This window comes from Neodiprion virginianus, chromosome 3, assembly GCF_021901495.1.
Source record: "Neodiprion virginianus isolate iyNeoVirg1 chromosome 3, iyNeoVirg1.1, whole genome shotgun sequence".
In the NCBI taxonomy this organism is placed as follows: Eukaryota; Metazoa; Arthropoda; class Insecta; order Hymenoptera; family Diprionidae; genus Neodiprion; species Neodiprion virginianus.
Genome location: NC_060879.1, coordinates 37,057,899 through 37,075,313, shown reverse-complemented (window position 1 = coordinate 37,075,313; position 17,415 = coordinate 37,057,899). Strand labels below are relative to the sequence as shown.

General features: G+C 37.4%; 1 protein-coding gene and 1 long non-coding RNA gene across 8 annotated transcripts in view; one reads left to right on the top strand and one right to left on the bottom strand.

Annotated features, from left to right (window-relative positions):
• LOC124301226 (KH domain-containing, RNA-binding, signal transduction-associated protein 2-like) overlaps window positions 1-17,415 on the bottom strand; it is a 69,147-nt gene that overhangs the window by 39,512 nt on the left and 12,220 nt on the right. The window lies entirely within an intron of this gene.
• LOC124301232 (uncharacterized) lies at window positions 872-1,843 on the top strand. The gene is made up of 2 exons (XR_006907430.1): window positions 872-1,237; window positions 1,309-1,843. It is a non-coding gene; the product is annotated as an uncharacterized LOC124301232 (long non-coding RNA).

The window sequence follows — 17,415 nt, the reverse complement described above, 5'->3', positions numbered from 1 at the left end:
TGGATAAAAGCGGTGCCGAAAGACCGAAAAAATGTGTACGCATATCGTCCGCAATACCGAGGTGAATAAAGAAGAGCGCATTGACGGGAGTAAAGAAAATCTGCGAGTCAAGTGGCCGCCCTGATACGATAGGTGAGGCATCGAGGCTTCTTGCCAGGCGAATGAAACAGACGCGGTAAGTCGATGTTGGGTCTGCGAACTTATACCGCAGCTATTCCAGTTCGGTGTTATATTTAGAACCGTAAGAAGTTTTCTGCCGACTAGTCGCGTAATAATACCAATTTATCGCGACCATATTTAATAACACTCGGTAGCTGGTACCTAATGATCTCCACGTTGATGCCAGAGTTGAAAAAGACCCAACTCCACCCAATTAATTGGGTTTGATACGTTGTTTGACTTTCGTCACTGTTTACTTCGACTTAATACGCAGGCAATTCATGGTGGTTCCCACATTTACGTCAAAACACGTTGGTGGTACTGAAGATAATTTTTGCCTCGTAATTATTCCGATTTATACGTCTTTCTGAACTCTGAAACATTTCGTAAATTCTGCGGTATAATATACGAAGCAGTGAAGTGATGACGAAGTTTCGAAAGAACCAAACGATATTTACGCGAGGAATAAACTTCTCAGTATCGTTCGATGGTAAGACGGTAGATACGCTGTGCGATGCACGCCTACAGTAACGATCAAACAAATCACTAGTAATCATTGAAGTCCAATGATCGCCCGACTATCTGAGAAAGCAAAAGGAACGGACAACCGGTTAGATCGATTAACGTCTAGTGTCACGGTCAACTCGAATCTGAAATAGAACGAGGGTAACTAGATGCAGTAGCAGCAGTAGCAGCAGTAGCAGCAGCAGCAGCAACAGCGCCTTGTCGTTCGGTCTTTGCTCTGTGACATTAGAGGAAGCGGCAGCTGCTGCAGGAATTTCCGAGACAAGAGACGCGCACTTGTCCGTCCGATTTCTTCCCCTTGAGAAGAAGAGCCCTTGGCTCTTTCTTGGCACAAGTTTAGCAGACACCACGAACCGTAGAACGATCCTCGTTCGTTTGCTTGTTTGTTGTAGCTACAATTTGGCTGACTCGATTCTCGGGAAATCCGTTCCACCGCAACAGAAGTCAATGATACGATGACTGCTCTTTGAAATCTGTTGAAACCGGGGCAAATGAACGAATTGGAATAAAAAAGACGAGAGATCAACGATCCAACGAAACGTTATCCAAAAAGGTACCAGCCTCGTAACGAACTCGCGTAACGTTATTCGTGTACGTAAATATATAATAATAGGTATTTTAAAGTTGCTAGGGAACGATGCCAAGGAACATTGTTGCATAATGCCAACGTCGTTTTCTTCTTCTCCTTCTTCTTCGCAGCTGTGGAGCACGGCGTGTGTTCAGGTACCTATATTAACCCGGGTTGTGGATGAGATGAGGTTGTAGGATATAAGTTAGAAAGCTCCCGTGCAAAGCAACTGGCCAGCTTGCAGAGAAGCTGGTTCACCGCGCTGCTCTGAACGTTTCATTGAATATTACGCAGGCCGTAGAAGATGGATAGCGGTCGTATAGTGACAAATGTAATCACCATTTTGCTAGCATCAATTTTCAACCGCGAAATGAAAGCTCTGCAAGCGCGCGTTTGAAATATGATTCACGAGCGAACCCGTTTGCTGTGAAGAGATCACCGGTACTTTGCGTCACGTCACAACTCTATAAATGCAATGAGTGGTAATAACGTGAAATGTACAATAATACCTTGCACCTTGTGGGTTGAATTACCACGGAAATTACCAGGGTGGGCACAAATTTTTGTAAAAATAAAATTCCATGACATTTATAGATTTTCCATAATTTTCCACGACCTTTTCCCAGTTCCAGTAAGTTACTAAGACCTAAATCGTTTAGCTTATTAATTCTATATATTCGGTTCAAATTCAATTCGAATTAAAGAAAAATATAATGTACAAAAAAAAATTCAGTTTAAGAAAATTTTGTTTTCTCGACGAAAGAAAGGAAACTATTTACTTTAAAAAATCATTTCTAATTTCCATGATAGAAAATTGATATTTCCAATTTTTTCCACGACCAAATTAAAAATCCCCTGAAAATTCCAGGTTTTTCAGTTATTTCAGGTGTTTGGCTAGCCTGAATTACATACTTCGCAACCTGCAGACCGACGAAACAACCGATCCCAAACTATTATTTCCAGTCCATAAATTGAACCAAACACTCTGACTGCAGAACCGTCGTTTCATCATTATCAAAGGGTTGTACTTTCGATACGCGGTCGCATCGGAACGATCATCGTCCTCCTCTCCGCTCTACTTTATATGCGCCTGTGAGCAAAAGAAGAGATAAGACGGTATAAGCTTGAAAGCAAACTTTTGAATGAAACTTGTCGAAGCCGATAATACGGAGAGAATAATAATATTATCTCCTCGCAGAAGGTGAAGAACGACGAAAATTTCCTTCTAATCTCTATCCTTCTCTCTTTCGGAAAATTCTCAAAGTTAGGGTTGGGTGCAGGTATATCAGCCGTACAGTGGCTCGTTTAATCTTCCTCAAACCGTGACGGTTTACCTTGCGATCTACATTCTCGCTGTGTTAAAATAACAGGCTTCATAGGATAAGGGGATATTAGGATTTCAATATTTTCTCATAGCACTGATACCGAATAGTGCAAAATTAGGTACACGCTAGGGTGAACGTTACTTTGGTGGTTTTGAAACTTTTTCAAATGCACCGCAGCAATATGTTCATATTATAGAAAAACAAACCCCTGTACGTATGAAAAATTTCGAATATTATCAACACGTGCCGGAGGGTTCATTGAAATTTTGAAAATACATTGAAATTTTCGATTTTTTTTTAAATCGTTTGTTACTTATAAACTAAAAAGGACTGCAAAAATCAATTTGATGCTTAAGAACGATGTTTATATTTTCAACTAAATGTAGAAAGAAACTAATCTGCGATGAGCGCACGTGTTTCGTAGATAACGACACTCGATTGAACCGTAAAAATTATGGTTTTGTGATGTACATGTATATATACAACAGAGTGTTGAGATTCAATGTATTTTTTTTGTACCCACGTTAAATTGGGAGAATAAACATTGATCTCAAAAATCAAATTGATTTTTTATTCCCTACTAGTTGGTGGAAAAAAAAAAAAAAAGTAATAAGCCACCAGCCTGCAGCCGCACAAAACATCCCCTCAAACTAAGGCCGTACAATGATATATAATGACCCACAAAGATCGGGGGCGCAGTTTTTGTTTAATGTTTTGGCAAAGATGTGATTGCGACGTACGAAAAGGTCGGTTGAAACGTGACTGACGAAAAACAACCCATATATTCCAGACCGAAAACCGATGTACGCGTTAAATAAGTGCATAAAATTTACCTTCCCGCAAGTTTCACGACCATCTTTACGACCCAAGGTGCTCCCGCCGAATTTATTCGGGGGAGGTTATTATAAGCTTACACCAAGGAAGAAGTTGTTAAAAAGAACGTTAAACTACTAATGGCTGATGGCGTTTTATTGGTTGGGGGATTGCTGATCAAAGTTACTTCGTTAAGCTTTGATATTGTACAAGTTGCAGTCTTATTAAATGGAACAGGAATTATTTTCGTTTTATACAAATTAATGGAACGAAACTGTACACGGTGAAAATTTTATTTCAGCAATTTAAAAAAGAATCAGGAAACGTCTGGTGACAGATTTATGTTCAACGAGTCGGTGTATAAAATGATGAATGAAGTACGTGCAATAAAGCATGCTTGAGGATGGACAAATTATCAATGTAAACAACATAGTCGCGTGTCACATGTAAGTAGTTTTTCGCAGACAGAGAAATGTCCTGCCTAGAAACTGTTTCTTTCTTTCGAATACGTATACAGTTCCTACATATGATAAAATTATGCGAATCGAAGAATTTTACGATGTTCCCCGTTTCTTTTGAGATCACAAAACTGTTCACAGCATCGAATGTATCATCTCTGCGATGATATGTTACAGGAAGGATGAAGAAAAATTTTTCCCGATACTATTAATGAGCACAACGTAAATACGTACGTTTTACATAATATCCAAATATTCTGTTATCTGTTCGTCGCAGCGAGTCATTTTTTTGACGAAAGATAAATAAAGTGTAATACGTAATACGTGTATGATATACTACCCGTACGTCGCAGGAAAGATGACAGAAAAAATTGAAAATACAGAGGAAGGAAGAGGAGAGAAATAAGAATAAGAATAAAAAGAGAATAAGAAAAATACACTCGCATATACACTGCAGGGGGCAGAGTGTCTCCGATATTTTTAGTAACTTGAAAATAGCACCGCGTCCGTACTTCACGTCCGCCGTTCGTCGACGTCGACGTCGACGACGACGACGAGGAGTGCCAGGGAGCTTTGCGAACCCGTTCCCGTCATCATTTTTAAATTTACCGCAACCGTAAAAAGCTTGACTTTCCCCCGAAGTTAAATATTTTTACATCCAAAGTCTGACACGATATACTTTTTCACTATCGTCCCAACATCTCGCCATTTCTCAACGTTTCACCAATTGTTTCAGGTAGGTATTTACTATTGTTGTTCCGTTCTATCTTATTGATGAAAATTCTCTCCACTGTCAGAAATGGACAAGTTGAGAGGAGCTAAGTAATCCTTTAATCTATAGCCCGAAGCTTTTAACGCGCAACGAACTTTGGGAGGACACCGCGACCTCTTTTTCATATCCTATGAAAAATTGGTGGTAAAAATATTCAGACATCGAAGTTGGAAGAAACAGAAGCTTGGGTACGACACCTGACACCGACAATTTGTACTAGACGAGACGCTTTGGTATCTTGTCTTCTTCTTTCCTTCCTTGGTTTTCTTTTTTTTTTCCCCTTTTTTTTCTCCTTTCTTTCGAAAATCATTCTCTCATATATTACAACCCCACGGTCATAACTCACCGATCTTACATGCGTGATAACCGCCATCATTCCCATCTAAAAGTCTACATTGCCATTAAAACTTGTTCACTTGCGATTTCTTCTTTTTTTTTTTTTTACTTATCTCTCTCTCTCTGCGTGAAAAAGACGAACGACGTCGCGTACGTGGGATGTAAATCAAACTTTAAGAAAAGACACCGCCGACACAGGATACGCGTCACGAAATAGAGTCGAAAAGTAGGTAAATCAGAGTCCGTTTCTTCGTATTCCAAGTTTAGCCTCAACATCGTTCGATATTGTTTAAATTTCAAAAGAAAAGAAAAGATAGACTGTGTTCATTACCTGTTCAGAGTTTTAACAATACACGGTTTATGAAAAATTTCACTATCTACTTTATATGTGTTCAATCGACTTTGGAACGAGAGATTACGCTCGAAATCCAGCTGATTTTTCGATTAATAAATTTAAGAGGTCATCGATCCCAACGCGGGAATCCCGGTTATTAAATCGAGCGGCCTTGTAACGAGAGAAGACATTATTTCAGTCTCTAATTTTTTTTCCCCGAGGTTGTCCGTCGTAAGATCTCATTTTCTCTTACGTAGCTGATATTTCATGTTAAACCGGATGTTCGACGAATGTAAAATGTCCGTGTACATCGGCACTGATACATATTTTTTATTTCATTTATTTTTTACCTTCTTCCGAACTCCTTCATTTTACGGTCAGAGTTTTTAAAACTAGCACAATAACGTCTGCAACTAACGAATATTAGACGAATGGGGGGAGGAGGAAGGGGATGGGATACGATTTTAGATTTTACGAGACACTAATTGTGAGCGGAGATCGGGATGGTCGGATTCGTTTGATGGATGCAGGCAGTGAATCTCAGCCGGCGACAAATATAGGTTTGTGTATATTACAGGCGACATTCGTGAGAGACGGACGGCGTCGCGACGCGTCGCTAAGGAATCAGGCCAGTTCCCATTAACCAAAATCCCAACGCTCTATAGTCTGTTATATAGGTATACTATTACTTGCCAAATAGTGGCACGTGTGTAAGCGACACTAACATCGCGTTTGTTTCCCTGCAATATATATATATATATATATCTATAAATTTATCTCCCATTAATATAGACTACCATAAATATATGCCTGGGAATAAAAAAGTAGTTATATAAGTAAATTAAACAAACAAACAAGACATTTTTCTAATCATCAATTCATTCTAACCTCCCGCTTCTAATTTTTTTATTTTTTTTCTCATTTGTATTTTTTACTACAAGATTATTGTTATAGTATTACCAACTATTATATTATTCATTGACCGAGATCATTCGCTGAAAATTTATTTTCCCGTTTATTCTCGCCTGTTCGTAGTTGGGATAAAAAATATATCTATATAAATTTTCATCCTCTCTTCGACGCTTATTTAAGTAGAAATATATTATGCATAAACGTGCAGATTATATTCAGTTATGATAATCCTAACGGCAGCGGCGTAGCAACGACGATTTGCTAATTGGTTTATTGATTAACGAGACCGATTCGCAATTGAGTTATACGTTAATACTGTGCTCGCAGACTTAGAGTCGACTACATTTTAGTCGGCAAGTTCGGTGTTATGCAAACGCTGGTAAAGTTACGTTTACATATCTAGCCAGTGTTGCAGATAACGCGTTTCCACATCTAAATTTAGATGATTTTCCTTCATTTTCTTGTATTCGCAAGTGGTCGGAGGAAAGATAAGAAAAAATTTCACAAATCCCGCAGGATTTTACTACAGTGCTTGGAAAGGAATACGCGAAGCAGGAAAAAAAGAAAAAAAATGAAAAATTAAATAAAACGGTGTATAAAGCCGAAGCTTGTAAAAGGAGAAAAAAGCAATGAAAGGTAGAGATTTTTTCACGTTACTATATAACTGTATCTTCATCCGCACACTGGTTATACGGGCTTCGCGAGATCGGCCAAAACAACCCTAACTTAAGCTTTCGGATATAATAAGATGGGCGGGTGGGGAAAGAACCGACGCATGGGATCTGTTCTATAAAAATGAATGTTCCGCGCCCGAGTAAATACGTACATATGTACGTATATGTATACAGTATAGGTGTACTTGTGTACAACCGCGGAGATATAACAAGATAGACACGTGTGTACACACATATAAATATATAGAGGGAGAGGGAGGGAGGGAGGGAGAAAAAGAGAACAGGGTGAGATAAGAAGAGAAGAACGTAGGTAGTATACATATATATATTATATTTTGTACATTTTCTCTACTCCATCTCGGTGTCTCCTCGTATTTTCCCTCTTTCTCTCTACACCCACACTGTATATATATATACACGGGTGTAGAGAGAAAGAGGGAAAATACGAGGAGACACCGAGATAGAGTAGAGAAAAACAATAAACAGGGAATTCTTTAACGCAGGCTGACAGCAAGAGATCCACTGTAAACAATTATTGCTGGACCGTTTCCAATAAACGGGTCCGAACTCTGCAGCAGGAAAATAATCTGCGCTAAGAATGAAGTTGATAGAAATCGAAATAGCTATCCGACGAAACTTGCGGCATACGTAATAAAAGGCGTCCATTGTTTTGAGATAACATATCGCTCTCCCCGTCAATCGCGGATGATTTTTATGGGTAGAAACAAGAAAAAGAAAAACGAAGAAAAAAAAAACACCCAAGCCTGAAGCCAACAGCTTATACGGCGCTTTTTTTTTCTCCTTATACAGTAACAGAATCTGAGTCTATGTATATATTTATATATATATATGTCGAAAAGAATTCCTAATCTAAATTCAAGCTCGCGGAATAAATGAATGATTATAAGATTTAGATTCATTGTTGTAGATTGAGTTGATTAGAATAATGAAATTAGACGCTTTGGCAGACATTATTTTTCATATTTAAACAAGATTAGAATTTTTATGGTTTCAAAATTCTACAACTGAGAAATATTTCGTTATAAATTGAGTTTTGATGATTTTTAACTGCAGTGTAGCTGGCCTGCGCATCAAGTTACAACACGCATCAACGTTTCGCTAACTATTGCGAATACAATAAACTTACACGACGAAAAGAAGTAGCCGGCATAAAATATCTGTAAAATATTATTATTCCTTGTACTGTAAATTCTCGATCCAAATTAACGTTTCGATATATAATTAATGATTTATGAACGAAAGCAAGTGCAGAAAAAAAAAACAAAAAATGGCGGAGCAACGTCGACATACGTTGTACGTTTGTGAAATTTGAAAATACTGTGACACGACTGTATAAACAAGCTGATCAATCGCCAAAATTAAAGTTGATAGATACCCAGAGCCGAGGTTACACACACATAGTTAGGGAACGTTCAGAAACTCTACGTGGTTCTATTTTCACTGTATTTTAATCACCCCCCCCCCCCCCCCCCCCAAATGGCACGTGGCTTTTGAATACTTTTAAATTTATAACGATAATAAATATTTTGAACATTTTACTTAAATCTACTATTATACAGTAAAAATAAGTATATTACACATCTTGTTAAATTTTGAAAGGAATTCAAAAAATCTCAAATTGAATGTGACTAATTATAACAAGGATATTTATACTGCGAAGTGTCCAATCGTCGGCGACGTTGTCCGTCGGTCGATATTCCGTGATATCTAACAGTTTCTCGCGATGAACAGACGGGGAAAATAGCAAGTCGAAGAAACGAGGCGGCGGGTAAGATATTCTTTAAAGTTTTGAAAATAGATTCCTTGCGACGATGTGTGGGCAAGTGGAAAGCCGACGTCACGTCAAGTCAATTTTATCTCTTCGTTAAGAACAATAAAGTTTCCGTCCCGACGCCTCGCGTGTTAAAGTTACCGCGAAAAACAATGAAATGAACTTAATTTAATTCAATTTCTTGTTATACCACAGAACAAGTTTTTACCATAGAAACTTTTAACACGGTATTAGGTATTATTTCACTATACACGCGAAACAACTCGGCTTTATATTATTGGTACAATGATTCCTGTTGTTATGCCTGCAACGTTTCGAGATGAGAGAATGAGAGAGTAAACTGACCGAAGAAAGAGAATCGGGGAGAAAAGAAAATAAAAAAAAAATAAGGAATAACATAACAGGGACTTGGATCAAGAGCCGACACGATTCGGCTGGGAAATGAATCAGGGGAAAAAAGAATTAGAGGGTGCGAGATGAGGATGAAATTAACGATATCCCCTCGCGTCCTGAGTATTATTAATTGACGTTCTAATGACGCCCGACGTCCCGATGCCTCTTTCCACCTCTCGTCTCCTCTCCTCTCCCTCCTCTCTTCTCACACAGCCGTCAAAATCCGCCATCTGACAAAAATAATCCTGCATCGCAATACCAGCGACTTTTCTCTCAGCTTTATACGGCGTCTGCCATGCGGTTTTTTCTCACGTGCGTGTGCGATTTCACATATTATGCGTTATATGTATATCAGCGAAATTCGCAGCTGTTGATCCAATGCCAGAGTATATATATAGTTTAAAAAATTATATACTTGTACTGAAAAAAATACTCCTGCGTAACTACTTAAATACACGTTACGTATTTATTATACCCGTAATAATTGAAGGTGAAGACTATTTTGTATTTCCGAAAGCCGATACGTACATTTCACGTCGTTACACATATTTGTGGTTATGATATAGTCGCAAGAGTTGTCCTAAAATCGCATCGATTCAATATTTCCTGCGTGAGCTTGTGATTTATAATTATGTACTAATGTATTTGATATCGGTGTGAAATTTCAGAGATAATGTCAGAAACAGTGTGTTACGTATATACAGATAATGAAAAACGGATCAATGAGTTTGGAGTAGATATTCAGAGCAATTCTAACAAGTGCCAGTCATTTGTAATATCGTTCTAATTGTCCATGAATCCAGAAATTTATTTCGTTATTAAATAGATTCATAAAATTTTTATCAATTCTAATTTATATATATACAATCTATACATATATTACCAAAAGCGTCTAATTTTTATTGCCATCACATACATAATACGTACAACGAACTTTTGGAACAAGACACAGAGATATGTATGCGTGTAAAGGTTATCAAAAGGGAAACGAGATGGAGTGCTTTCTTCATCAGTAGCCACGTGAATATGCATTTCGTGCCTTCTCGTCGCGGCCTTAGATAGATTTATCATTCCTCGAAACCCCGGCTTTATATTCTTCGAGCTTACATCTGAACAGGTAAATATAGAATATTCCTACTGTAGCTACATATTAAAGTTGGAAACAAGCCGCCGGGCTCTCTGGCGTCGGGCGCAACAAAAAGCAACGGAGAAGATGAAAACAAAAAAAAAAAAAGATGAAAAAACAACATTACATGATTTTTTAGAAGTTGAACCCGCTTTCCCTTCGTTGTCCTGACAATCGGAACCCTTTCGCAATTTTGAAAGGAAAAATTCGCGTCCTCGTTAAAAAAGGATTGTAGGTATAAGTTAAAGGTGTCCAGTGACATCGGTTACGTAAGTATGAAATTTCAGCATATACATATATGCGCACCTTTTCAGAATACGTTTTTTCTACAAACAATCAAGGAAGTGACATAAAATTCTACACGCGTATTTGTATCTTTTTTTTCTTACCTTTCAGCATATAATACGTGTTCATCTTTTTCACGTTTTTTACCAAACATGTTTTTCGAGCCAATAAATATTCAGAAGAAACCTATCATTGAGATAGATTGTTGCTGTTGTATAAGAATTTTCAGGTAATAACTTTACATAGAATTCCAGAACTTTTCTCAAAGAACTTTCCGTCGTAAGACGATTATTACCATTATTATTGTCATTGATATTATTATTATTAGTATTATTATTGTCATTATTATTGTTGCGGGTTAATTTCACAAAAGAATTTCATCTCAGTACCTACGGATACCCTTGGAAAATTTTTCAACACATCGAAATGACGGTTCAGGTATTTAAAATTCAGTCTTAATCATCTTCATCTTAACGCCCGAGTAACTCTACCAGTCAGCTCCTCGCCTTGTTTATCCGACGATCGGTTTCTCATCTCCAGCAGCCCGGTACTTAGTTAATTATCGATAATCGAAACTTGGCGAGATAAACATGGGTTAAAATCTTCCGCTTTGGCGTTCACTTTTGACCGCCACGGCGCTGTCGATTAATTTAACCAAGTGAACCTTCCAAGAAGGAACAAACTAAAACCTCCTCGCATAACATACCGAGCTATTAAACGGGATAAATTACTACGATATGCGAACCGAATGTGCTTCGAGCCTTGAAACGATCTCGAATAGTTTAGACAATTCAAGGTGTAATCATAAATGATTTTCGTAAATTTCCATTTCGAGTAGATGGAAAAAATCTACCAATAAGTGGGTATAACATTAATCGATAAAGTGCAATATTAAAAAGCTGTTTTGGAAATATGATAATCTTTGACTAGTTTGTTAACACTTGTAACACGACACGTGAGAAAAAATTATTTCAATAACTGGGCAAACATTTTTCTTCTTTTTTTTTTTATTTCTATTGAACGGTAAACGTCAAATTGAATAAAATTGATGAGCAAATTTGAATATAATTACAAGGTGTGTACATACGGATGCTTGAGAAATCAATTAGAATCGATCGATCAATTTGCTTGTAACAATCAATTTTTTTCTTCTCTTCTTCTTCTCTTAATACCGATAAACAAATAATTCAGCGTCACATTTCAAGATGAACGACCGTAAAATGTCGAGATAACCCAAACAACGATAAATTGCGTCGAAATAGCGAAACGCGTCGTAGCCTTAGGGGGTGTTTGGATTAAACGAGAGTGCGATTTAGTTGAATTAACATTTGTACTTGTCACCGGTAGCAACGCAAAGTGAAAATTATTCTCTACGTGATATCGCGTTTCTGTTTTCAACTGCTCGGGTGCAGCGTGTGCGGTATAATTCGTGACAGTAGCGTGCAGGGTACTTTGAACTAACAATAAAACATACTTACACGCGTCATTTCTATCCGCTGCACAAATCTCTCTGGCTACAAAGTAACCGTGAATAATGCGGAATTTAATGCCACGAAACGCGAGCGTCGAAATATCATTTTCTATTAATATAATTAGAAACAATGTAAAAAAAAAAATCAAAAAAAAAAAAAATCAAGTACGATACACGTATTAAATATCCAGATTTATAATCGCAAAGCCGTGTCAAAATTTGATCTATTAATTTGCACAAAAGCTCTGTAACATGCGGTGAAGTCTACATCAATACAATTACGACGTTGTATTGAATTTCAAAGGAAATTTAATCTCCTTGACTTCGTGCAGAATAATTATGGGCGCGTTCGTGTCAAAATCAAGGATCGGATACCATCCGACATCAACGTCTGAAGTTAGACGAGCAACAGAAATCTTGGGCGTAAATTCGCGCGCACACGCACAGACACATAATCCCTATAAATCAGTCATCTTTGTAACGAGACGTTGCCATAAGCTTTGGTTAAGGGGACACGAAAAGCCTTTGCGCTGAATATACATAGGAAGAAGGATAGGTTGAACAGTTTAACCTCAAGAAGGATAACCCTTAATTTTCTCACCCAACATCACTCGACGCCTAATTTATCACACGCATTATTCAAAGTTAAACGAAAGATCGCGAGATCGTTAGCAATATAAATAAAGTTCGAAGTTTGATCGAAAAAGTGTCGATATATCCACAGCATTACGTAGTAAAACCAGTTAGCAACAAACTTTCGAAGGTTCAGCGTCGCGGAGTTTCTTCCGGAAAAGTTTCTTGCTCCATCGGCAAAAGCGGTGAGGATATCGGAATTGAATTGACCGATATACGCAAGACGCGCCTCTGCATTACATTACGTTGCATGAATATTTGTATATAACTATACATACTTCGACCTGTCATACAAGCCTATAATGGGACAAATAATTTTCGAGCCTGGTTTACAGATTAACGCGCGGCACTTGGCCGCGGATGATTAACGAGCTTTAAATGAAGCGAATAATCATGAGAGACTGCTGTGCGAGGCGAGGATGCCGATCGATGGAGGCCCTCGAGCTTTCGAAAGCCTAGGGGCCGAGCTTGATTCCTTGCATCACGAGTTAATAACAACCGGGTTATCCACGACCCGTCTTTTTCCCCCCTTTTTTCATTTTTTTTTTATGTTATTTTTTTTTTCATTTTCATGCCTCGTCTTCTTTCTCCTTTTCTCCTTCAGCCCGCCAGGCTGCGTGAACCTTCTTCGATGTTATACGCTTTAGAAAAATCTACGGGAGAATATCTCTTGCAACCGCTATTCAAATTCATCCGCATCCTTAACCACGAACGCAATGAGATGGAAAAATGAAGTGAGATGGGGAAGAAACTGGTTCGGAAATTAGTAAGAAAATATCGGTTACCGAGACGGAGAGTTATTTCTTTTTTTTTTTTTTAAATATTCGACAAGTCGCTGTAATTGTTTTTCACTTCTTCTCGGAAACATATATTAATAAAAAAAAAAGTTCACGTTGATGTTTCGTTTTTTCTTCTTTCACGCTTCGGCAAGGCTTGAAAGCAATTCGTTATACGTATTGAATAGAAATAACTTTCGAGATATTACCGGCATAATTATATAAAACAATGTGCAATATAGAAGGGAATCCTTGCAGGGAAATTGAGAGAATTGATTTACTCGGAAACTAGATGAATTGCTAAACTTGAGAAAACGACTTTACAAGAGCGATACGGATTGGATTGCCTGCCAACCGTGTACAATAGATTTGTGCGTGTAGTTGGAAGAGAGGGAAACATGAAACACCGAACACGTCAAGTGTGAAAACCTATGAGACAGACGCAAGAATCCATCGAACTTTCTGTACGAAAGGCACGTATTTCTAGAATTGCGAGAGAAAGAGCAAAACTTTTCAAGACCTGTGAAACAAACGGAAAAGAAATGAAGTGAAAATCTTCGGTTACGAAATGTACGTTTTTTTTTTTTAATTAAAAATTGTTTTCTTCAAAATTTCTGTAAGATCTTGACGCTTATTGGATTCACGATGATCGGTTTGTGACAACATTATGAATTAAGTCTCGATGTTTGACTTAGTTCAAAAAGACAGGGACTGTTACAGAATCAAATGATGATAAAAGCTTACTTAGCTTGTGTATGTGAGCTTAATATGAAAAATCAGAACAAATGTAAGAACCATCGATATATTTACCTGTATACATCAATAACGGGGATGTAAAGATTTTATCTTTCTACATCAGAGAGGGTGTACTAAGAAAGTTAGACATCGGAGGGCGAAACTCACAGTAGTAAAATAACATACGGCCGATTATCGACAGCAATTCTTTTACACGCGATAAATTACTAATTGCAATCCTTATAAGAATTACGATCATCTTTTGGCACGTCGTAAAACTGTTAGCAGTAATAAAATACTCGCTCAAATCCGTATAATACAGTGATGAAATTAACCTCGTAAGGAGGAGGAAAAAAAAGATGAAAGACGTTACGGCTAAATTTCCTGATTGACAGAACTTATTTTCCTCCCAGTCCCGAATGCGAACTTTCGTTGAGAGATTTTTACGAGATTTTGCCTTTCATCCCATTTTTTCGCCGTTTTACCTCTTTGATAAAATTTGCGCTTCCCCGAACAAAAATTATGCTACGATATCTCCAATAAAATAATTATCTACAGTTATCGAGGTAAAAGATGCTTATTGTATTTCATTTGATTTGATAATACAACACGTAATTGTAAAGTTTACTCGTTGAATAATTTGCTTATAGGCGGGATTCCTTCTAATCTCATTTCCGTACTTATGTTTGTGTGTAAAAATATGGTTTGGAAAAACTTTTCATGCCAAGCCAATCGTGTCGCAAAGTTTTTCACCAACGGTTTTGTTTTTCTCTATTTCTTTATCGTATTGTATACCGAAAGACGGTAGAAAGAATTTTTATGTTCAATCGAATTAAGCGTTTTTTTCTACCCCATTTTCACTACCAAGCTTACGCGTGTCGGATGACAAAGAGCAGCACGACCAAGTTAGTTTCCGCGCTCCTCTCGGAATCTAATTTTCCATGATAACTGAGAAAAGTGAAAAAAAAAAAAAAAGAAATAGAGGAAAAAGAAGAAAAAGCTACGACACAAAAGCTCGTTTACCCGTGTATGATATACAGGTAGTAATCAGAACTAGACTTTCGAAGTGTAAAAAATTAAGTACAATTGTAACGCAGGAAGTAAAAGCGCGTTGTTACATTAAGCGACAATCTCAATTTTTGTTCGTCTATAAGATAATAATTCGAGCTTCGCATAGTTGATCGAAGAATAATTATTAGCACTAGACCCCCGTCGATAGATCGATCAATCAATCAATCCATCGGCTAACGATGCCGCGTCGCATTAACGCACTTCCTGAAGGGACGTATCATCGTCCTCAAGCCTGTCTGCTTGTACACGACGCGTACGTTGTAATATCCGAGAGACAGCGGCAAGAACACGGGGACAACGACGAGGGTGAGGAAGCGTATTTGCTCGAATGCGATTCGTGCGACTTTCTCGACTTCTCGGATACTTGTGAAAAATGGCGACGATAAGCGATTTGCAATGCGTAAATACTATGTAGGAACATTCGTCACCGCGCGTTCTCGATAATGCAAAAATATAGAAATTAGAAAGAAAAATGCATGAATTAATAATCGACATTTGAAAAGAAAGTGTGGATTTTATATTCGAATATTATTCCACCAGGTAGATACTTTTCTATCATTTTAGTAAGCTGTACATGTTAGTATTCTAATATAGGTTTCATATATCCAAAAATTTGAACAGATCTTTTTTCTGCATGGTAATTAATTTCAACTTTACACGTTGCTTAATTTTCGTAGTTATAATTCAACGCTAAAAAACCATAATCAGCGCATTTCACACAGGGAAAAAGAATAATTTTCACGTTTCTCATCGAACCGTGTAAACATACAATGCAATACAAACAGTGAGATAATTGCTCGATCGGTTATAAAAGCCGACTTTTTTATGTATTTACATTAATACGCCACCTTTGGTTAAATTTATTTTCTAATTCTGCTATTTCACTTGTGCCATTTACAGTTAAACCAAATAACCGTATAAACGCGACGGTATTTTTCATCATGTCGATTGCAGATCGTGTATGAGAATTCTTGAGAAGCGCAGCCGGATCGTCGGCTATATAATCCCGCACATACGAACGTACAGATGTATTATATACGCGTATAGATAATAGGTCTGGTGGGCATCATAAAAGCAGCAGCGACGAATGCAATAAACAATTTCCCTCTATACACCCATATATATATATACGTATATATATGTATAGACCAAATACATAATAACGATTGAATAATGTACGAGGAATGCATGGGAATATCATGAGAAACCCGCAAGGCACGCGTTTTGATCAATTTTTCAAGAAAATCTGTGAACCGACAATATTACGGTATCTTAGACGATCAGGCGAATAGTATAAGAACAACGGCACGGAGACTTTTAAATATTTAAAAGGAAAACTTCCAAGCAGCCGAGGTAACGAGAAGCGTGTCTCTTCTATCGTCGAGCTCGAATAGCGTTCAAGATTTAACCCTGCAACTTTTATACCGAGGGACAGTAAATATTGTCTCTTACATCGTTTTGCGATTGCGGTCAGAAGTCGTTGCGAGAAAAAGAAATAAATGAATAAACGCACACGAAGCAGAACACAGGAAGAGACCAATTATTTACAATTTTATTATATTTCAGTGCCGTTATTGATTTATTTTTAATTTTTTAACCGATAATAAGAACGTAGAGAAAGTTATTATGTAAAATTACTGTAACGAATTAATCGTTGTTTAATTCATTTATAATGGATTCTCAAGTAGAAATAATTTTGATTATAAAATTTGTCAAAAAAAACAAACAAAAAACAATGTAATGTTGTTAAATTTACAGATGTTATGATCGATTTTCGTATCCCATCGTACCATAAATAGTTTTAGAAACAAAATCAAATTTCTTTTTCACCGAGTGGCCGTGCGTCACGGTCCTAAGCGAAAGAATTTCTCCATTACGTAAAGCCGTTTTCAGGTACCTTTGTTCTATGATATACGATTATGGAGGGTACGGACACTCGGTCAGCACTTCTTCGCGTGCGTAGAACGACGACGAGCCCATTCGCAAACCTCTCTCGAGTATCTCTAGCGCAATTCTCTTCGACGATAAGAATCGCCTCGCCAAAAAAAGGAATGGAGAAAAACAAAATGAAAATTATGCGCGTCACGAGACGAGATAAACGTTCTATATTACACGAATTCGTTCGGTTTATTTATTTATCTATGAAACTTTAATATTCGACTGGGAATTAATCAACAATAATGAAATTTCAACAATTGCACAACCGAAATTAAAATATGCAATTATACATGCATGCTTCTTTCGTCCACTTTTTCTA